The sequence below is a fragment of the Saimiri boliviensis genome, chromosome 2, assembly GCF_048565385.1.
Source record: "Saimiri boliviensis isolate mSaiBol1 chromosome 2, mSaiBol1.pri, whole genome shotgun sequence".
In the NCBI taxonomy this organism is placed as follows: Eukaryota; Metazoa; Chordata; class Mammalia; order Primates; family Cebidae; genus Saimiri; species Saimiri boliviensis.
The window spans coordinates 7560099-7573377 of NC_133450.1; the positions used below are offsets into that span (position 1 = coordinate 7560099).

Here is a 13279-nt window from a genome sequence, read left to right on the forward strand (position 1 = left end):
AATCATAGCATCACTTTGCACCCCATAAATACATGCAACTATAAATTGGCAATCTACAATAAAATGTAGATTCTTTTAAAAATAAAAGAAAATGTCCATTTGGTTCTTCTATTTCTTTGCTGAGATTTCTCATTTATATTTTCTTTATTTGCCTCAGGCATGTTCATAATTGCTCCTTGAGGTATTTTTATAATGGTCACTTTAAAGTCTTTGTGAGATTATCCCCCCATCTCAGTCAGCTCAGTGCTGGCATCAATTGTCTTTTTTATTCAGGTGAGATCTTCCTGGTTCTCAGCATGTTGAGTGATTATCTATTGAAATCTGGACATTTTAGGTATTATGATAGCAGGCTCTAGATCTTATTTCAACCTTCCATTTTCCCTGGCTTCTTCTGACACTGCTCCAGCAAGGAAAGGGCAACCCCCTCATTATAGCTACGTGGGAAGAGAAGACGAGGTTCCCAGATTCACTTGGCCTCCAATAACACCCAAGGGGGAAAAGGGAGTTGTCATTGCTTCTGGGCAGAGGTGGGAGTTCCAGCTCCCAACCAGGTCCCCACTGACATGTCCCCAGCTTGGAGGGGCAGGAGAGCCCCCTGTAGCCTCTGCTGGTACCACAGCAGGGAGGCTCAGAGGGATGCATGGCTCCATTACTGCTGGGTGGTGGTAAGAGTCCTAACTGTCCACTAGGCCTCCTCTGACCACCCCAGTAAGAATGAAGAATTAGAGTCGTGGACATGGAAATGGATTGCTGGACATCAAACAAGTTAATGACAAAGTCAGGGCTCAACGCCCATGCCCTTGGCTGCAAGACCACTTGCTTCTAAACCAAAGAGTTCCCAACACATAGGAAGAATGCCAGCCCCACTGCCCAACAGAATAATGAAAGATCCCACCGGCCAAAGGACAGCGGCTGCCTCCTTTCACATCCTGCCAGACCCCAGGCCAGAAAGCGTATGTGGCTGTGCGCCACCACCCCCTAAACAACACAAACACACATCTACTTAAGACGGGTCTCCCATCCAACATACACAGCAAAAGCATGTTCCTGAGCCAAGAACCACAGCATCACCATCACCTTCAGGGCTGGTGGTCTTCCATCTGGAGAGGTTCTGGCTTTCCTACTGTTGGACTCTCTGAAATCAAGATACACCCAGGAGCTGTGGAACTCAGAGCAGCCAGCAGGCCCGGCGCCCCCCTCCTGACTGGAGAGCTGGGTCTGCACCCAGCTGGAGATGCCTTCTTCGGACCTGGGGCCTCCCGTCTGACCCTGGCTGGCCAGCCACGGTCTCAGCACAGCACTGCTCATTCTCCAGTAAAGGAAAGCTGGTGACCCAGGAGGGGAAACTCTGCTTTCTAACAGCCTTTGTTTTTGTTTCCATTTTAAAAGGTTAGTGACTTTATTGCATGTGGAAAGAACCAGAGTAACAATTTCAAAGAGGCTCAGCATGTTTTGGATCTGACCAAATAGACAGAACTTTTGAGTGGGGAGGAAGGGAAAGAGAAAAGAGGGAGCAAAAGTTTATCCCACATTCACTGTGGGCCAGACGCAAGCCTTGGTGCTTCCTCTATGCTCGCGCCTGCCTTTTACAGTGAAAAAAATTCCAGCTAGAATCAAGTTCCAAACTCCAGCTAGCAGGCTGCTGGGAGTCAGACAGAGCTGCTGGACTCCAGGATGGTATACAATAATCAACCAGTTTAGGGCATATCATGTTTTCTTTCTTTCTCTTTTTTCTTTTTCTCTCCTCTCCCTTCCCTTCCTTTCCCCTTCTCCTTCCCCTTCCCTTTCTCTTCTATTTCTTTTCTTTTCTTTTTTTTCCGGGTGGGTCTCACTCTGTTACCCAGGCTGGATTGCAGTGGCATGAACATGGCTCACTGCAGCCTCAAAACTCCTGGGCTCAGACAATCCTCCTGCTTTAGCCTCCCATATACATAGCTGGGACCACAGGTGCATACCACCATGTCCGGCTAATAATTTGATGTTTTATAGAGATGGGGTCTCACTTTGTTGCCCAGGCTGGTCTGGAACTCCTGGGCTCAAGCAATCTTCCTATCTTAGCCTCCCCAAGTGCTGGGATTATAGGCATGAGCCACCACACCTGGCCAGGGTGTACCATTAAAATCATGAAATAGAATGACTGTAACAATATTAATAAGGTCATTGGGTACTAAAATTTTGAAATAATGTAATTTAAAATTTTTCATTCTCTGGAATAACTACCTAAATAATTTTAAATTGTATTAAAGTGTCTATGTTGGTACCATTCAAGCTCATAAATACCCCAGTCTTTTGATAGAACTTGTGAATTAACCTTTTTTCTTATGAGCACTGGAATCTCTATGAATAATTTTGTTGAGTATCAGGATATTTCAGCATTCACTCTTCCTATAATTTAAAACAATTTTCAAATATTATAGTCAACTAGACCAGGAATCTGCAAACTCTGGCCCAAAGGTTAAACCTGACTCTCTGCCTATTTTTTCCACATTTTCAAATGGCTGGATAAAAATCAAGAGAAGAATATTTTATGGCATATAAAAATTACATGCAATTCAAATTGTGGTGCCCATAAATAAGTTTTACTGGAACACAGTCCTGCCCGTTCATTCATCTATTGTCTATGGCTTCTTTCATGCTCAAAAGGCAAAGCTGATTAGTTACAACAAAGACCACACAGCCTGCAAAGTCAAAATATTAATGTTTTGCCCCTTTCCAAGAAAATGTACTGACCCCCAGTCTAGACAATCTGTCAAATGGTGGTGCTGGTGTCAGTCTAAAAACATATCAAGATGATGCTGATGACAACAGCAACAACCACCACCACCAGCTTGGCATCGCAAGATACCAAGTGGCTAATTTATGAGTGAACCTACTGTGCAGTGTGAGAGAGAATGCAACCATATGAGAAGCAAAAGCAAAGCAAAGCAACGCTATGTGTTTTGAGACTGTATCAAGTAAACACACACTCTACCTTTGTTCTGTAGAGGGAAAAGTCTGAATTATGAGATCTGAATCCTGCGAGGTCTCCAAGAATGTAGCCCTCCCATAAAACACAACAGGCTTCTACTTCCTTTCTCTCTCTCTCCTCTCCCCCAACACAGTTTGTTCCTGTTAGGAGGCAGAACCCACCCCAAGTCTTTCTGAATTCCCACCAATCTGAATCTGATGCCTGTCTGGGTCCCCCAACCTCTCTACTATGTGTTTATCATAGTGATTTACCTCTCACCTGCCCCCTGCTAATGCTGTAAGTATAATACTACTCCCCCACCCCCCACTCCTCGAGGCAAGAACACATCTTCATCCATAAGAAGAAAGAAGTTCTAGTGCTCATTTTCGTAACAGTTGCCCCTTCATTGCATTGTAGGCATGAGCAAACACCTTACCTATGCTCTCTCTAATTCCTACAGCATGTACAGAGATTGTTAGCCCATTTCACATGTGAGGAAACTGAATCTTAAAGAGATTAAGCAATGAACATTCGTGTGCATGTGTCCTTATAGTAGAACAATTTATAATCCTTTGGATATATACCCAGTAATAGGATTGCTGGGTCAAATGGAATTTCTATTTCTAGGTCCTTAAGGAATCGCCACACTGTCTTCCACAATAGTTGAACTAATTTACACTCCCACCAACAGTGTAAAAATGTTCCTATTTCTCCACATCCTCTCCAACATCTGTTGTCTCTAGATTTTTTAATGACTGCCATTCAAACTGGCGTGAGATGATATATCAATGTAGTTTTGATTTGCATTTCTCTAATGACCAGTGATGATGAGCATTTTTTCATATGTTTGTTGGCCTCATGTACGTCTTCTTTTGGAAAGTGTCTCTCCATATCCTTCGCCCACCTTTGAATGGGCTTGTTTGTTTTTTTTCTTGTCTGTTTACAATAGCAAAGACCTGGAACCAACCCAAATGCCCATCAATGATAGACTGGACAGGGAAAATGTGGCACATATACACCATGGAATATTATGCAGCCATCAAAAACGATGAGTTTGTGTCCTTTGTAGGGACATGGATGAACCTGGAAACCATCATTCTCAGCAAACTGACACAAGAGCAGAAAATCAAACACCGCATGTTCTCACTCATAGGCAAGTGTCGAACAATGAGAACACATGGACACAGGGAGGGGAGCACTACACACTGGGGGCAGTTGGGGGGAAATGGGGGAGGGACAGCGGGGAGTGGGGAGTGGGGGAGAGATAGCATGGGGAGAAACACCAGATATAGTGAAGGGAAGGAAGGCAGCAAATCACACTGCTATGTGTGTACCTATGCAACAATCTTGCGTGTTCTTCACATATACCCCAAAACCTAAAATGCAATTTAAAAAAAAAAGAGAGAGAGAGATTAAGCTGCCCAAGACCACACAAGCAGAGTCAAGTCTGGAATTCACACACTTTACAGCGCATGGCACTGCCACCTGAAGCACAGTAGGGGCTCAGAAGGCAGCAGATGCCAGAGTGAATGACTGCATAACAATGCCCACACAAGACCACTAATGCACAGCAGCGCAATCACAGAAACTGCCAAGACCTTCCATTCCTCAGGACCTCTGTGGACACTGAAATAACTTCTCTCTATGGAACTCAAAAAGTCACCACCCAAACAGTACCTCTCACACCCCTTGTGAAGAGTGAGGTATCAAGTTCCTCCAATCTGAGCCTCAGGAAAGAACAGGAACTAGTGAGGAGAGGAAGGGCAGGCAGAAAACCAGCACCTGTTCTGTTTCTGGGTCCCTCATCGGGGCCTCCCAGGTGCATTTTCTCTGAAGACCCCATAAGCAGCACGGGGCACTCTTATTACAGATCCTGCTTTTGACCTGGTAATCACATGGCTGGGAAGTGTATTTCCAAAGCAGAACATGAGACCAGAAACAAACAACAAATTGAACATTCATGTTGGTAGTGCCAATTTTTTGACTGGGAAAAACTAGAACCACCTAGATCCCTGACAGAGGGTGGCAGTGGCTAAGGAAACTGCGATGGAGCAAAGTGATGGAAAGCATCACTGTGCTTTAAAAACTGGGGGCCTTGCTTAGGTGAAAAGTGGGAAGTGCTTACACGCAATCATATTCGTTGAAAAGACAAATCTGCATGTGCTAAATTAAAACATACGCCTATATCAAGGAGAAAACAGAGCAGTATCAGCAGAGTCATTCTGCATATATATATGCTCATGAGAAAGAGGCCAGGAAGAGTGTCCTGTGAGAGATTGAGAGCAGGGAGAGACCTTGCGTCACTGAGGTACTCACTAATGGACCAATAGTTGCCCCCGGAGCATTTGTTTTGGAGTCAGATGACTTGAAATTCAAACATCACTCAGACGTCTACTTGCTGTGTGAGCATGTGAACGTTCCTTAACCTCTCTGAGCCTCGGTTCTCTAGCTATAGAGTAGAAATAATAGTGTCTACCTCACACGGGTTGTTGAGAGGATTAAATAAAAGAACCCAGGTAAGGCTGGGCACAGTGGCTCACGCCTGTAATCCCAGCACTTTGGGAGGACGAGGCAGGTGGATCACAAGGTCAGGAGTTCAAAACCAGCTTTGCCGAGATGGTGAAACCCTGTCTCTACTGAAAATACAAAAATTAGCTGGACGTGGTGGTACACGCCTATAATTTCAGCTGCTCAGGAGGCTGAGGCAGAGAATTGCTTGAACCCGGAAGGCAGAGGTTGTTGTGCGCCAAGATCAGGCTACTGCACTCCAGCCTGGGTGGCAGAGTGAGAATCAGTGTCCAAAAACAAAAACAAACAAAACAACAACAACAACAACAAAAAAAACAGGTAAATCCCAATACCTGACATGAAGCTCCGTAAATGGCAGCCCCTCCCCACTTAGCTGACGAGAAGATCCTCTGAACTTCAAGCAGAATGAAATAACGGGCCTCAACTAAAACCTCACTGAAGTCAAGCAGGCCCTGGGTACCTGTCTGCTCTGGAAAGGACACTACATGGAACTAAAGGCTACAGAGTCACTACACGCCCTGCAATGAGACTTCAAAACTTCAAGACACAGTTCTACCCTCAGGGCTCACCTTACAACCAGCAATAAACTCTCCTACATAGTCCCCAAGGGGCCTCATGTGCCTGGCTGGATTTGATCCTCCTATCAATCATTGGGTAAGCATAACTGTTATTATCCCCCTTCAAGAACGAGGCAATGATAGGGCAGAGAAACCAGAACAGAGGGCAGAGTGGGGATTTGCATCCAGGCCAGATGGCCTCCACGGCTCCCAATTTTGCTCTCAAGACAGCTGCATTCTCTAGCCTCGGGTCACAGCAGAGCTAGCAAAGAGCAGAGCCAGTGCAGAATTGGCCAGCACCACTGGAGGACCAAACAGACGCCACTGCCCAGCCCATCCGTAGTCTGATCACCTAGCTTGGGGGCAGGAGACGAGGGGCAGGGTAATGTCATGAAAGGGGCAGCTGGAAACCATGGAGCTGGAGCAAAGCAAGGAGCCAGCCAGGCAGAATCCAAGGCATGTGAGAGTCGTTGTCAAAAAAGGGAGATCAAGCAAAAAGTACGTCGTCAATTCACCCAAAGCAAGCTGTAGAGCCCTGGAAGAGAAGCGGCTTCTGTCTTTCCCAAAGAAGGCGTGGGCTTAGGATTCAGCCAGAGTGGTTAAAAAAACAAACAAACAAACAAACAAACAACACACACACACACACACACACACACACACACACACACAGAGCGATAGCTAACATTCAAGTGGCACTTTTCTACACGCCTGAGATAGTTCTAAGCATTTTCCAGGTGGAAAAACTACAGCCCAGAGGCCGAGGAACTTGTTCAAGGCCCAAAGCTTGATAGAGCCAAGGCTTGAACTCAGGGACCTAGCTCCAGAGTGCTCTCCTCCTCAGCACCACCGGGTGGCTGCCTGACCTGGTAAAGGAGGTAGCTCCTCTTCCTTCGCATTACAAGTGGTCAGAGATGCTACATTTCGAGGGGGAAACGTATGCCTGGCAACTACAAATTTGTGGCTTGCTGATATGATCAGAGGGTTTCCAAGAAGGAAGCAGGTAGGGCAGCCTCCCAGCAGTCCGTGTATCCTTTTATTATAGGAAATTAATCCTCTTCTCTCTCCTGACTGTGCCTCTAAGGAAAACGGTTAAGTCGAAGACACTGCTCGTCGCCCTCCAACCCCGTAGTCACATGGCTGCATCCCCACCATAAATCAAAGCTGATGCTCCCCTGTCATCAGATGCCTGCAGATAATTCCCCTGCGATTTCCCTGCTGGGGCTCACAGGGCCAAGGCCTAAAGGGTTAACATCTCATTTCCTCTTGTCTTTCAAGCCTTAATCCCCATCGAGAGCTGGGTGCATTCCAAGCCCACCTGGAGCAGGTCATGACGAGCTCCCAGCCCATGGCTGGCCCTTCATTTCCCCTGGCAGGAGATTAGATGGGGCACCCATTAATCACTCAGTGCTTTGGTCCTCGCTGCTGGCCAGGCCTTAGGCAGCCGGCCAAGGGCCAGGAGGGTGGAGCAGGCCACATGCTGCCCACCCGGGTGTGGGCTGCCCAGTGCCACCCTCCTGGGACAAGACACAGCAGCACTGTGAGCCTGGCTCACTGCCCTCGGACCACGCCCTAGAGAAGCAGGGCTAAGGGGCTGCCCTGCCTGGGCCACTGCCTCAGTGATGAGCTTTGGAAAGGCCAGGAGGAGAAGACAATGTGGGCAGTACCCTCAGCTGAAAGAGTGGGTAGGCGGGAAAAGAGGTAAACAGAAAAAGACCACTTTCCCAGGACAGCTCATCATCGATACAGAGAACTGCTGCCTCTTGTTCCTTCGGTTCTCCTTTGGCGAATCTAAAGGGAAGCTGGGGAAGGGGAGCCGGGGGAGCAGAGATGCTGGATGGAGAAATCATTATTATTATGACCGCACAACTGGGAGTGTTCGTTTGCTGGGTTTGAAGACACGGTTGTAACATTCAGCCCTGCTACCTTCAGACACAAAACCCTGGACTTGAGAGGGCCTGAGATTATATACGTTATTTCTATAGCAATAGATTGAGCTCCAATTGTCTCAAGCACTGATCAGGTACAGAGTAAAGAAATGGGATGAGAGCTGACACTGAGCACCTGCTATGTGCCTTAGGGCTTTGTCTTAGGCTCTGCAGACCCGTGCACTGGTCCCCCCACCAGACCTCCAGGCTTTGGCCATCCTCTTGTTACACATGGGGAAACTGAGGCTGGGTGGGTGGGGAGTAGAGCAAGGCCTGTTGAATGGAAAAGATGGATCAATGGCCAGTCCCCATTCCAGGGAAAGAGGCTCCCCCTGTGCCTGCAGGGAGGAAGGGCCTGGCATTGCCTGTCCAGCCCTCTTTAGGGAGTCCCAACCGAAGCAACTTGGGGCTCTTGAACAAACCCACCCTGGTCTTTCTCCCTCAGCACTTGCTCAAGTCCCAAAAGAAATTCACAGTGAGTCTGACGGCAGATGGGCTTACATGCCTTCAAGTAAGGTAAGGGGGCTGGGCCTTCAGGACTGAACTAAAAACCCTTCCGGCCAAAAGAGAGGGCCTTCCTCCTGGCCTTGGCCACAATTCTCCATTGCCCACTCCTTAGAATGAAGGTCAGGGCCTCTGTCAAAAAGGAACATGCTGGCTGGAATAAAGTGGCGTAGTAACCTGTCACCAGAACCACATTGTAAAGGAAGCCCAGGACAGTGGTCCCCAAACCTGGGTGTGCAGAAGAATCACTTGAGGTAGTCTTAAAAATGCCAGTTCTTCTGTTTCCACCCTGGAGCCTGTGTTTTGCTTTCACCAGATCTGAATTTCGATTCAGATGTTCCTAGTACAACTCTCTCAGGAAATAATGATATAGTGGAAAGAACACCAGATTTAGAGAGCTGGGTTTAAGATTTCGGCTCCAAACCTGAGCTGCTGACCTCAGGCAAGTAAGCCTGAACTTTCTTCCTATACAATGCAAATGCTAGTGTCTCTCTTACAGGTGACTGGGAGGATTAAAAGAAAACAAGTGAAAGCCCCAAGTGTAGCACACACTGGTGCTCACTAAACATGGCCCAAATGAGGCTTACAAGCCAGCAAGGCCGTGGGCACAGAACTAACTTTTGATGGGAAGGAGGAAAAGAGAGCAAAGCAGGCCCAGATGATGAAGGGGTTTCCCAGCCTCAGCACCCAGGTCCTGCGGAGGAGTAAAATTAGGGGATCCCGAGGCAGAGGGGCAGCCTAAAGCCAGAGCTTCCCCTGAATCTCCCCTTCCTCTGCATCAGCCTGCATCATGTGCTGGCTTCCAACATAACACTTTTTTTTTTTTTTTTTTTGAGATGGACTTTCGCTCTCGTTGCCCAGGCTGGAGTGCAATGGCACGATCTCAGCTCACCGCAGCCTCCACCTCCCAGGTTCAAGTGATTCTCCTGCCTCAGCCTCCTGAGTAGCTGGGATTACAGGCATGTGTCACCACACCTGACTAATTTTGTATTTTTTAGTAGAGACAGGGTTTCTCCATGTTGGTCAGGCTGGTCTCGAACTCCTAACCTCAGGTGATCTGCCCGCCTCGGCCTCCCAAAGTGCTGGGATTACAGGCATGGGCCACCGCGCCGAGCCCCCAGTATAATATTTTTAATCCATTTTCACAGTGAGGTTATTCAACAAATACACATGAAACCTTTACATCTGCACGTAAGTAAACATCATGATTCTGCATACACACACAAAGAAAGAGAAAAGGTGGGAAAACCAGAAAGAAGAGGTGAGAGAAGGGGAAAGTGAGATGAGAGGTCAAACACAGGCAAGGAGCCGGGTGCTTTCAAGTTTGTTGGGGCCATTAACATATGGACAGTGTGTCCCATGACTTGGGAGAGGCCCAGGGAGGCTGCTGGAGGGAAGCCTCAGAGTGACTGGGGAGGCTCATCCAGGCTGAACACAGAGCCAGCGCAAAGAATGCAGGGAAGAGACACAGGAATGTGTGCAAGAGAAGGTGGGCGGGATACACTGCCTGGCACAATTTAGATCAAAGAGAGGAAATCTGAATTTCTGAGCTGGGGATGAGAGGTGTGGGGATGGCAGATAAGACCATGATAAAAAAAAAAAAAAAAAAAACTGGGTGAGTGGATGGATGGGTTTTAAGCAGGAAGGCACTGGGCTGGCTCTTGGGTCAATAAAGCAGACTGGGATTAGGAAACATGCTAAATCCCCTGATGAAAATTAACCCTGATTCAACCGCGCCCATACAGCACTTTCCTGTTTCCCAGTCTTTCCTCAAGCTCTTTCCTCTGCTTGGCATGTCCTCCCTCCCCACCAGCCTTTCCCATCACCTCGAACTCCTCCTTAGGCTTCAGAGCCCAGTGGTAATAACTGTCCCAGCTCCTCCCAGGCAGAATCAATTTCTCCCTCATCCACATCTCCTTGATGTTTTGCGCATCCCCCTTGTATCGTGGTTGTTTCCACACTTCCCTTCTCCCCTGGGAGGTTATTTATCATCTGCTAGCGTGTGGACTCCCTGAAGGCAATGATACTGTCTTGTTCACAGCGTAAGCCCCAGCATAGTAACAGTCCTTGGCACACAGTACAAGCTCAGAAATATCTGCTGGAGAAAAATTAAATAGAAGTGAATACTGGGGAGCCGTTGTGATTTCTTGAGAGAAATGATGTGGTGAAATCAGAATTTTAGAAATATTAATCTGTCAGCATGAAAGAAGATGGATTAAAATGAAGAAAGCAACTCGTGGCTGGGAGTCAAGAGGGGAGATTATTACTGTAATTTGGACGTGGTTGAAGGTGGGGGCAGTGGGAATGGAGACAGGGAAATAATTTCTCAGATATAAAAGAATGTGGAAGGGATTTTGTGATGAATGAACTATAAATGTGGGGGACAGAACGGGAGTGTTGGGGACATTTGCACATTGAGACTCCCAGCAATTAGAATAAAAGTGGTACCAAGAGGGAAATGCGGGGGATGCAGAAGAAGGCAAGACACAGCCTCTGTCTAGGATAACTGATTGCAATCACAAGTTTTTCTAGGCAAAAAACAAAAACAAACTCCAAATCCCAAATCTCCCCAACCCTGATCTTACTCCCAAACTCTGGGCTGTATTTGTCTTACCCTAACAGCCAGTGAGAAGCATTTCTTCATGGCATACGAGACTGAAAAGAAAGTAATGCCAGCCTGGTGCCCTGCCCAGTGCCGGGCACGGAGGATATCACATGAGTTCAACTGGCCAGCTCCCAACAAGAGACCAACCCGTTTGCTTATTCAGAAGGGGCTCCAGTATCCTGATACCCAAATTCACTTCCCAGGCCCGGACCTCTGGGAAATCCCTCTTCCAGCCCTGCAGAGATTTGTAGGAAAGTCCCAGGACGCCCATCTGCTTCCTCGCATTAATTTCAGGGCTAGGATTTTGTTTTCTAAAGGAATTCAACTATGATGCCAACAAAAATCCATAGGAATTGAGGAGCTCTGTATTTAAGTCACATTTTTTAAATGTTTGCTTCTTTGTATATTGAGACCCAGCAAGACCCTAGTAAGCCCAGTTACTCCATAACCTCCAACAGTATCAATCAAATAGAAGTCATGCAGATTTTAAAAGCTGTGTGATCCTGGAAAAATCTTTAGACTGTTCTGGGTCTTGGGTGCCTCCAGCTGTGAAAGGAGGGTTGGACAAGGCGATTCCTCAGATCTCTCTCGGGTCTCTATTTCTCTTATTCCAAATTCCAAAAGGCATCCAATGATTGCTACCCACGTCAGGACTTTAGACTCACTGCCCGAAAAGGGCGAAGGGCAGCGTGGTGGAGGTCGAAAAGAAGACAGGAAGAGAAGCAAGCACGCACTTTTAACAGAAGGCAAAGGAGGCTGGGAGGCACGGTGCCGGGCGCGGATTGCTTAAAAAACTCTTTAGACCACAAATTCCAGATACTTAGGTGGGCCCGAGAACGCCCTGAAATCCCCTTCCCAAGTCCGGGCTGATGTGATTTCAGAGAAAAAGAAAACTGAACTTGCAGATCTGTAGAGCTCCAAGGTGAGCTCGCCCTGCAAAAGCTCCTTCTGTACGTGCGCCAAGGGGCCGCAGGTACTCGGGCTGCACTTGAGGAAGCGTCCGGAGTCGGCGGAAACAACCCATCCACTCGGGCTCCACGCGCTCGCCGACTTGCCGCGGCTGAGCTGAGACACACACAGACCCGAGGCCTCGGGCCGGGCTCGGGGAGCGCGGACCGAGACTCGCCCGGCTCTGGTGCCCGGGCCGGGAGGGAGGCGAGGCTGCGGCGCGGGGCGCACGGGCTGGGTGTGCACTCGCGGCTCCCCTTCCGACCCGACCCGGGGAGCGCGGGGCCCCGATCCGGGGGTGGACGGGTGAGCGCCGGCGCCAGCGCAGAGCGAGACTCCCAGTCCGGACGAGAACCCGAGAAGGAGGCGCAGCCGTCGGCACGGACCCGGCGCGCGCTGCCTCCCCGAGCCCGGAGCGGCGCAGCCCGCGGCGTCCCCGGACACACCCACTGGGTCGCCCGCGCCGGCCCGCCCCGCCGGCCGGAGAGCTGGGGCCGGAGCCCGAGCAGCGGCAGCCGGGTTGGGGCCGCGAGGGCGGCGCGCAGGGGGCGCGAGCCGCGCGGCTCTGCTCACCTGGCGGTCCGCGTCCCGGAGCGGCCGGCGGCCGCCTCGCCTCGCCTCGCCCCCGCGTGGTTCCCGGCGCCCGGCAGCCCCGAGCGCCGCCGCCGCCGCCCCGCGCCCGCCTTGCACGGGCTCCCGCTGCGTCCCGATTCCGCGTCGGGCTGCGCGGGCGGCCGGCGGCTGAGGCGCGCGCGGAGAGCTCCGGCCCCGAGTTTGCGATCCGAGAGCGGGATCCGCGCGCCCTCGGTCCCTCCCCGCTCCCGCCTCGCGGCCTCCCGCTGTCACCTGGAGCCGCTCCTGCCGCCCCCTGGCGGCCGCCGCGGGAAGGGCGGCCCCCATCCGCCCCCGCGACCCCCTCGGTCCGCAACAGCAGGACGGTCCCTGGGTCCGGGGGGGAAGAGACATCACCCAGTAGGAGGGAGCACGGTCTAGACAGAGGCCCCGGGGGCGAGAGGGGGCGACAGTGGAGAGCAGAGTGCCTCCGGTGGCCGGGGCCGTCTAAGTGAGAGGAAAAGGGAGAGGGCGGTTGAGGCCAGGCCCTGAATTCCGCCTTCAGCTTATCCTGAGGTCTATGGGGACCCGTTGAAGGACGGGGGCACGGGACGGGCGTGGCCGCCCTTGCATTTGGAACAGCAGTTCCCGCAGCATCAGGATGGGGTGGAGGCAAAGCGGGGAGCCGGCGAGGCAAGTCGCGCTGTCAACT

At 50.1% G+C, this 13279-nt stretch overlaps 1 protein-coding gene across 1 annotated transcript in view; it reads right to left on the bottom strand.

Moving 5' to 3' along the window:
* THSD4 (thrombospondin type 1 domain containing 4) overlaps positions 1–12653 on the bottom strand; it is a 669073-nt gene extending 656420 nt beyond the window's left edge. Inside the window, exon 1 of the mRNA XM_039469071.2 lies at positions 12589–12653. The gene's annotated coding sequence lies outside the window, so the exon portion shown is untranslated. The remainder of the gene's footprint in view (positions 1–12588) is intronic.
* Positions 12654–13279: the final 626 nt, after the last annotated feature.